This window comes from Scyliorhinus torazame, chromosome 13 (genome assembly GCF_047496885.1).
Source record: "Scyliorhinus torazame isolate Kashiwa2021f chromosome 13, sScyTor2.1, whole genome shotgun sequence".
Classification (NCBI taxonomy): Eukaryota; Metazoa; Chordata; class Chondrichthyes; order Carcharhiniformes; family Scyliorhinidae; genus Scyliorhinus; species Scyliorhinus torazame.
This window is the reverse complement of record NC_092719.1, coordinates 4,653,536-4,661,365: the sequence shown is the minus strand read 5'-3', so window position 1 is coordinate 4,661,365 and position 7,830 is coordinate 4,653,536.

Genomic DNA, 7,830 nt, shown 5'->3' with positions numbered 1-7,830 from the left:
AGGGCAGCGCATTGGTCATGTTACACTCCACACAGTGCAGCACATTGGGCTTGTTACACTCCACACAGAGCAGCACATTGGGCTTGTTACACTCCACCCAGGGCAGCACACTGGGCTTGTTACACTCCACACAGAGCAGCACATTGGTCTTGTTACACTGCACACAGGGCAGCACATTGGGCTTGTTAAACTCTACACAGAGCAGCACATTGGGCGTGTTACACTGCACACAGGGCAGCACATTGGGCTTGTTACACTCCACACAGAGCAGCACATTGAGCTTGTTACACTCCACACAGAGCAGCACATTGAGCTTGTTACACTCCACACAGAGCAGCACATTGAGCTTGTTACACTCCACACAGAGCAGCACATTGGGCTTGTTACACTCCACACAGAGCAGCACATTGAGCTTGTTACACTCCACACAGAGCAGCACATTGGGCTTGTTACACTCCACACAGAGCAGCACATTGGGCTTGTTACACTCCACACAGGGCAGCACATTGGGCTTGTTACACTCCACACAGAGCAGCACATTGGGCTTGTTACACTCCACACAGAGCAGCACATTGGGCTTGTTACACTCCACACAGGGCAGCACATTGGGCTTGTTACACTCCACACAGAGCAGCACATTGGGCTTGTTACACTCCACACAGGGCAGCACATTGGGCTTGTTACATTCCACACAGGGCAGCACATTGGGCTTGTTACATTCCACACAGGGCAGCACATTGGGCTTGTTACACTCCACACAGAGCAGCACATTGGGATTGTTACATTCCACACAGGGCAGCACATTGGGCTTGTTACACTACACACAGGGCAGCACATTGGGCTTGTTACATTCCACACAGAGCAGCACATTTGGCTTGCTACATTTCACACAGGGCAGCACATTGGGCTTGTTACATTCCACACAGAGCAGCACATTGGGCTTGTTACACTCCACACAGGGCAGCACATTGGGCTTGTTACACTCCACACAGGGCAGCGCATTGGGCTTGTTACACTCCACACAGAGCAGCACATTGGGCTTGTTACACTCCACACAGGGCAGCACATTGGGCTTGTTACACTCCACACAGAGCAGCACATTGGGCTTGTTACACTCCACACAGGGCAGCACACTGGGCTTGTTACACTCCACACAGTGCAACACATTGGGCTTGTTACACTCCACACAGGGCAGCACATTGGGCTTGTTACATTCCACACAGGGCAGCACATTGGGCTTGTTACACTCCACACAGAGCAGCACATTGGGCTTGTTACACTCCACAAAGAGCAGCACATTGGGCTTGTTACACTCTACACAGGGCAGCACATTGGGCTTGTTACACTCTACACAGGGCAGCACATTGGGCTTGTTACACTCTACACAGGGCAGCACATTGGGCTTGTTACACTCTACACAGGGCAGCACATTGGGCTTGTTACACTCCACACAGAGCAGCACATTGGGATTGTTACACTCTACACAGGGCAGCACATTGGGCTTGTTACACTCCACACAGAGCAGCACATTGGGCTTGTTACACTCTACACAGGGCAGCACATTGGGCTTGTTACACTCCACACAGAGCAGCACATTGGGCTTGTTGCATTCCACACAGGGCAGCACATTGGGCTTGTTACACTCCACACAGGGCAGCACACTGGGCTTGTTACACTCCACACAGGGCAGCACATTGGGCTTGTTACACTCCACACAGAGCAGCACATTGGGCTTGTTACACTCCACACAGGGCAGCACATTGGGCTTGTTACACTCCACACAGGGCAGCACATTGGGCTTGTTACACTCCACACAGGGCAGCACATTGGGCTTGTTACACTCTACACAGGGCAGCACATTGGGCTTGTTACACTCTACACAGGGCAGCACATTGGGCTTGTTACACTCCACACAGAGCAGCTCATTGGGCTTGTTACATTCCACACAGAGCAGCACATTGGGCTTGTTACACTCCCCACAGAGCAGGACATTGGGTTTGTTACACTCCACACAGGCCAGCGCATTGGGCTTGTTACACTCCACACAGAGCAGCACATTGGGCTTGTTACACTCCACACAGAGCAGCACATTGGGCTTGTTACATTCCACACAGAGCAGCACATTGGGCTTGTTACGCTCCACACAGAGCAGCACATTGGGCTTGTTACACTCCACACAGAGCAGCACATTGGGCTTGTTACACACCACATAGGGCAGCACATTGGGCTTGTTACACTCCACACAGAGCAGCACATTGGGCTTGTTACATTCCACACAGAGCAGCACATTGGGCTTGTTACGCTCCACACAGAGCAGCACATTGAGCTTGTTACACTCCACACAGAGCAGCACATTGGGCTTGTTACACTCCACACAGAGCAGCACATTGGGCTTGTTACACTCTACACAGGGCAGCACATTGGGTCTGTTACACTCCACACAGGGCAGCACATTGGGCTTGTTACACTCTACACAGGGCAGCACTTGGGCTTGTTACACTCCACACAGAGCAGCACATTGGGCTTGTTACACTCTACACAGGGCAGCACATTGGGCTTGTTACACTCCACACAGAGCAGCACATTGGGCTTGTTACATTCCACACAGGGCAGCACATTGGGCTTGTTACACTCCACACAGGGCAGCACATTGGGATTGTTACATTCCACACAGGGCAGCACATTGGGCTTGTTACACTACACACAGGGCAGCACATTGGGCTTGTTACATTCCACACAGAGCAGCACATTGGGCTTGTTACATTTCACACAGGGCAGCACATTGGGCTTGTTACATTCCACACAGAGCAGCACATTGGGCTTGTTACACTCCACACAGGGCAGCACATTGGGCTTGTTACACTCCACACAGGGCAGCGCATTGGGCTTGTTACACTCCACACAGAGCAGCACATTGGGCTTGTTACACTCCACACAGGGCAGCACATTGGGCTTGTTACACTCCACACAGAGCAGCACATTGGGCTTGTTACACTCCACACAGGGCAGCACACTGGGCTTGTTACACTCGACACAGTGCAACACATTGGGCTTGTTACACTCCACACAGGGCAGCACATTGGGCTTGTTACATTCCACACAGGGCAGCACACTGGGCTTGTTACACTCCACACAGTGCAACACATTTTGCTTGTTACACTCCACACAGGGCAGCACATTGGGCTTGTTACATTCCACACAGGGCAGCACATTGGGCTTGTTACACTCCACACAGAGCAGCACATTGGGCTTGTTACACTCCACACAGGGCAGCACACTGGGCTTGTTACACTCCACACAGTGCAACACATTGGGCTTGTTACACGCCACACAGAGCAGCACATTGGGCTTGTTACACTCCACACAGAGCAGCACATTGGGCTTGTTACACTCCACACAGGGCAGCGCATTGGTCATGTTACACTCCACACAGTGCAGCACATTGGGCTTGTTACACTCCACACAGAGCAGCACATTGGGCTTGTTACACTCCACCCAGGGCAGCACACTGGGCTTGTTACACTCCACACAGAGCAGCACATTGGTCTTGTTACACTGCACACAGGGCAGCACATTGGGCTTGTTAAACTCTACACAGAGCAGCACATTGGGCGTGTTACACTGCACACAGGGCAGCACATTGGGCTTGTTACACTCCACACAGAGCAGCACATTGAGCTTGTTACACTCCACACAGAGCAGCACATTGAGCTTGTTACACTCCACACAGAGCAGCACATTGAGCTTGTTACACTCCACACAGAGCAGCACATTGGGCTTGTTACACTCCACACAGAGCAGCACATTGAGCTTGTTACACTCCACACAGAGCAGCACATTGGGCTTGTTACACTCCACACAGAGCAGCACATTGGGCTTGTTACACTCCACACAGGGCAGCACATTGGGCTTGTTACACTCCACACAGAGCAGCACATTGGGCTTGTTACACTCCACACAGAGCAGCACATTGGGCTTGTTACACTCCACACAGGGCAGCACATTGGGCTTGTTACACTCCACACAGAGCAGCACATTGGGCTTGTTACACTCCACACAGGGCAGCACATTGGGCTTGTTACATTCCACACAGGGCAGCACATTGGGCTTGTTACATTCCACACAGGGCAGCACATTGGGCTTGTTACACTCCACACAGAGCAGCACATTGGGATTGTTACATTCCACACAGGGCAGCACATTGGGCTTGTTACACTACACACAGGGCAGCACATTGGGCTTGTTACATTCCACACAGAGCAGCACATTTGGCTTGTTACATTTCACACAGGGCAGCACATTGGGCTTGTTACATTCCACACAGAGCAGCACATTGGGCTTGTTACACTCCACACAGGGCAGCACATTGGGCTTGTTACACTCCACACAGGGCAGTGCATTGGGCTTGTTACACTCCACACAGAGCAGCACATTGGGCTTGTTACACTCCACACAGGGCAGCACATTGGGCTTGTTACACTCCACACAGAGCAGCACATTGGGCTTGTTACACTCCACACAGGGCAGCACACTGGGCTTGTTACACTCCACACAGTGCAACACATTGGGCTTGTTACACTCCACACAGGGCAGCACATTGGGCTTGTTACATTCCACACAGGGCAGCACATTGGGCTTGTTACACTCCACACAGAGCAGCACATTGGGCTTGTTACACTGCACACAGAGCAGCACATTGGGCTTGTTACATTCCACACAGGGCAGCACATTGGGCTTGTTACATTCCACACAGGGCAGCACATTGGGCTTGTTACACTCCACACAGAGCAGCACATTGGGATTGTTACATTCCACACAGGGCAGCACATTGGGCTTGTTACACTACACACAGGGCAGCACATTGGGCTTGTTACATTCCACACAGAGCAGCACATTGGGCTTGTTACATTTCACACAGGGCAGCACATTGGGCTTGTTACATTCCACACAGAGCAGCACATTGGGCTTGTTACACTCCACACAGGGCAGCACATTGGGCTTGTTACACTCCACACAGGGCAGCGCATTGGGCTTGTTACACTCCACACAGAGCAGCGCATTGGGCTTGTTACACTCCACACAGGGCAGCACATTGGGCTTGTTACACTCCACACAGGGCAGCACATTGGGCTTGTTACACTCCACACAGTGCAACACATTGGGCTTGTTACACTCCACACAGGGCAGCACATTGGGCTTGTTACATTCCACACAGGGCAGCACACTGGGCTTGTTACACTCCACACAGTGCAACACATTGGGCTTGTTACACTCCACACAGGGCAGCACATTGGGCTTGTTACATTCCACACAGGGCAGCACATTGGGCTTGTTACACTCCACACAGAGCAGCACATTGGGCATGTTACACTTCACACAGGGCAGCACACTGGGCTTGTTACACTCCACACAGTGCAACACATTGGGCTAGTTACACTCCACACAGAGCAGCACATTGGGCTTGTTACACTCCACACAGAGCAGCACATTGGGCTTGTTACACTCCACACAGGGCAGCGCATTGGTCATGTTACACTCCACACAGTGCAGCACATTGGGCTTGTTACACTCCACACAGAGCAGCACATTGGGCTTGTTACACTCCACACAGGGCAGCACACTGGGCTTGTTACACTCCACACAGAGCAGCACATTGGGCTTGTTACACTGCACACAGGGCAGCACATTGGGCTTGTTACACTCTACGCAGAGCAGCACATTGCGCGTGTTACACTGCACACAGGGCAGCACATTGGGCTTGTTACACTCCACACAGAGCAGCACATTGAGCTTGTTACACTCCACACAGGGCAGCACATTGAGCTTGTTACACTCCACACAGAGCAGCACATTGGGCTTGTTACACTCCACACAGAGCAGCACATTGAGCTTGTTACACTCCACACAGAGCAGCACATTGGGCTTGTTACACTCCACACAGAGCAGCACATTGGGCTTGTTACACTCCACACAGGGCAGCACATTGGGCTTGTTACACTCCACACAGGGCAGCACATTGGGCTTGTTACACTCCACACAGAGCAGCACATTGGGCTTGTTACACTCCACACAGGGCAGCACATTGGGCTTGTTACACTGCACACAGAGCAGCACATTGGGCTTGTTACACTCCACACAGAGCAGCACATTGGGCTTGTTACACTCCACACAGAGCAGCACATTGGGCTTGTTACACTCCACACAGGGCAGCACATTGGGCTTGTTACACTCCACACAGAGCAGCACATTGGGCTTGTTACACTGCACACAGAGCAGCACATTGGGCTTGTTACACTGCACACAGAGCAGCACATTGGGCTTGTTACACTCCACACAGAGCAGCACATTGGGCTTGTTACACTCCACACAGGGCAGCACATTGGGCTTGTTACATTCCACACAGGGCAGCACATTGGGCTTGTTACATTCCACACAGGGCAGCACATTGGGCTTGTTACACTCCACACAGAGCAGCACATTGGGCTTGTTACATTCCACACAGGGCAGCACATTGGGCTTGTTACACTCCACACAGAGCAGCACATTGGGCTTGTTACATTCCACACAGAGCAGCACATTGGGCTTGTTACACTCCACACAGGTCAGCACATTGGGCTTGTTACACTCCACACAGAGCAGCACATTGGGCTTGTTACACTCCACACAGAGCAGCACATTGGGCTTGTTACACTCCACACAGAGCAGCACATTGGGCTTGTTACACTGCACACAGAGCAGCACATTGGGCTTGTTACACTCCACACAGAGCAGCACATTGGGCTTGTTACACTCCACACAGAGCAGCACATTGGGTTTTTACACTCCACACAGGGCAGCACATTGGGCTTGTTACACTCCACACAGAGCAGCACATTGGGCTTGTTACACTCCACACAGAGCAGCACATTGGGCTTGTTACATTCCACACAGGGCAGCACATTGGGCTTGTTACACTCCACACAGAGCAGCACATTGGGCTTGTTACATTCCACACAGAGCAGCACATTGGGCTTGTTACACTCCACACAGGGCAGCACATTGGGCTTGTTACATTCCACACAGGGCAGCACACTGGGCTTGTTACACTCCACACAGGGCCGCACATTGGGCTTGTTACATTCCACACAGGGCAGCACATTGGGCTTGTTACACTCCACACAGAGCAGCACATTGGGCTTGTTACACTGCACACAGAGCAGCACATTGGGCTTGTTACACTCCACACAGGGCAGCACATTGGGCTTGTTACATTCCACACAGGGCAGCACATTGGGCTTGTTACACTCCACACAGGGCAGCACATTGGGCTTGTTACACTCCACACAGTGCAGCACATTGGGCTTGTTACACTCCACACAGGGCAGCACATTGGACTTGTTACACTCCACACAGAGCAGCACATTGGGCTTGTTACATTCCACACAGAGCAGCACATTGGTCTTGTTACACTCCACACAGGGCAGCTCATTGGGCTTGTTACACTCCACGCTGGGCAGCACATTGGGCTTGTTACACTCCACACAGGGCAGCACATTGGGCTTGTTACATTCCACACAGAGCAGCACATTGGGCTTGTTACACTCCACACAGGGCAGCACATTGGGCTTGTTACACTCCACACAGGGCAGTACATTGGGCTTGTTACACTCCACGCTGGGCAGCACATTGGGCTTGTTACACTCCACACAGGGCAGCACATTGGGCTTGTTACATTCCACACAGAGCAGCACATTGGGCTTGTTACACTCCACACAGGGCAGCACACTGGGCTTGTTACACTCCACACAGAGCAGCACATTGGGCTTGTTACACTCCACACATTGCAGCGCA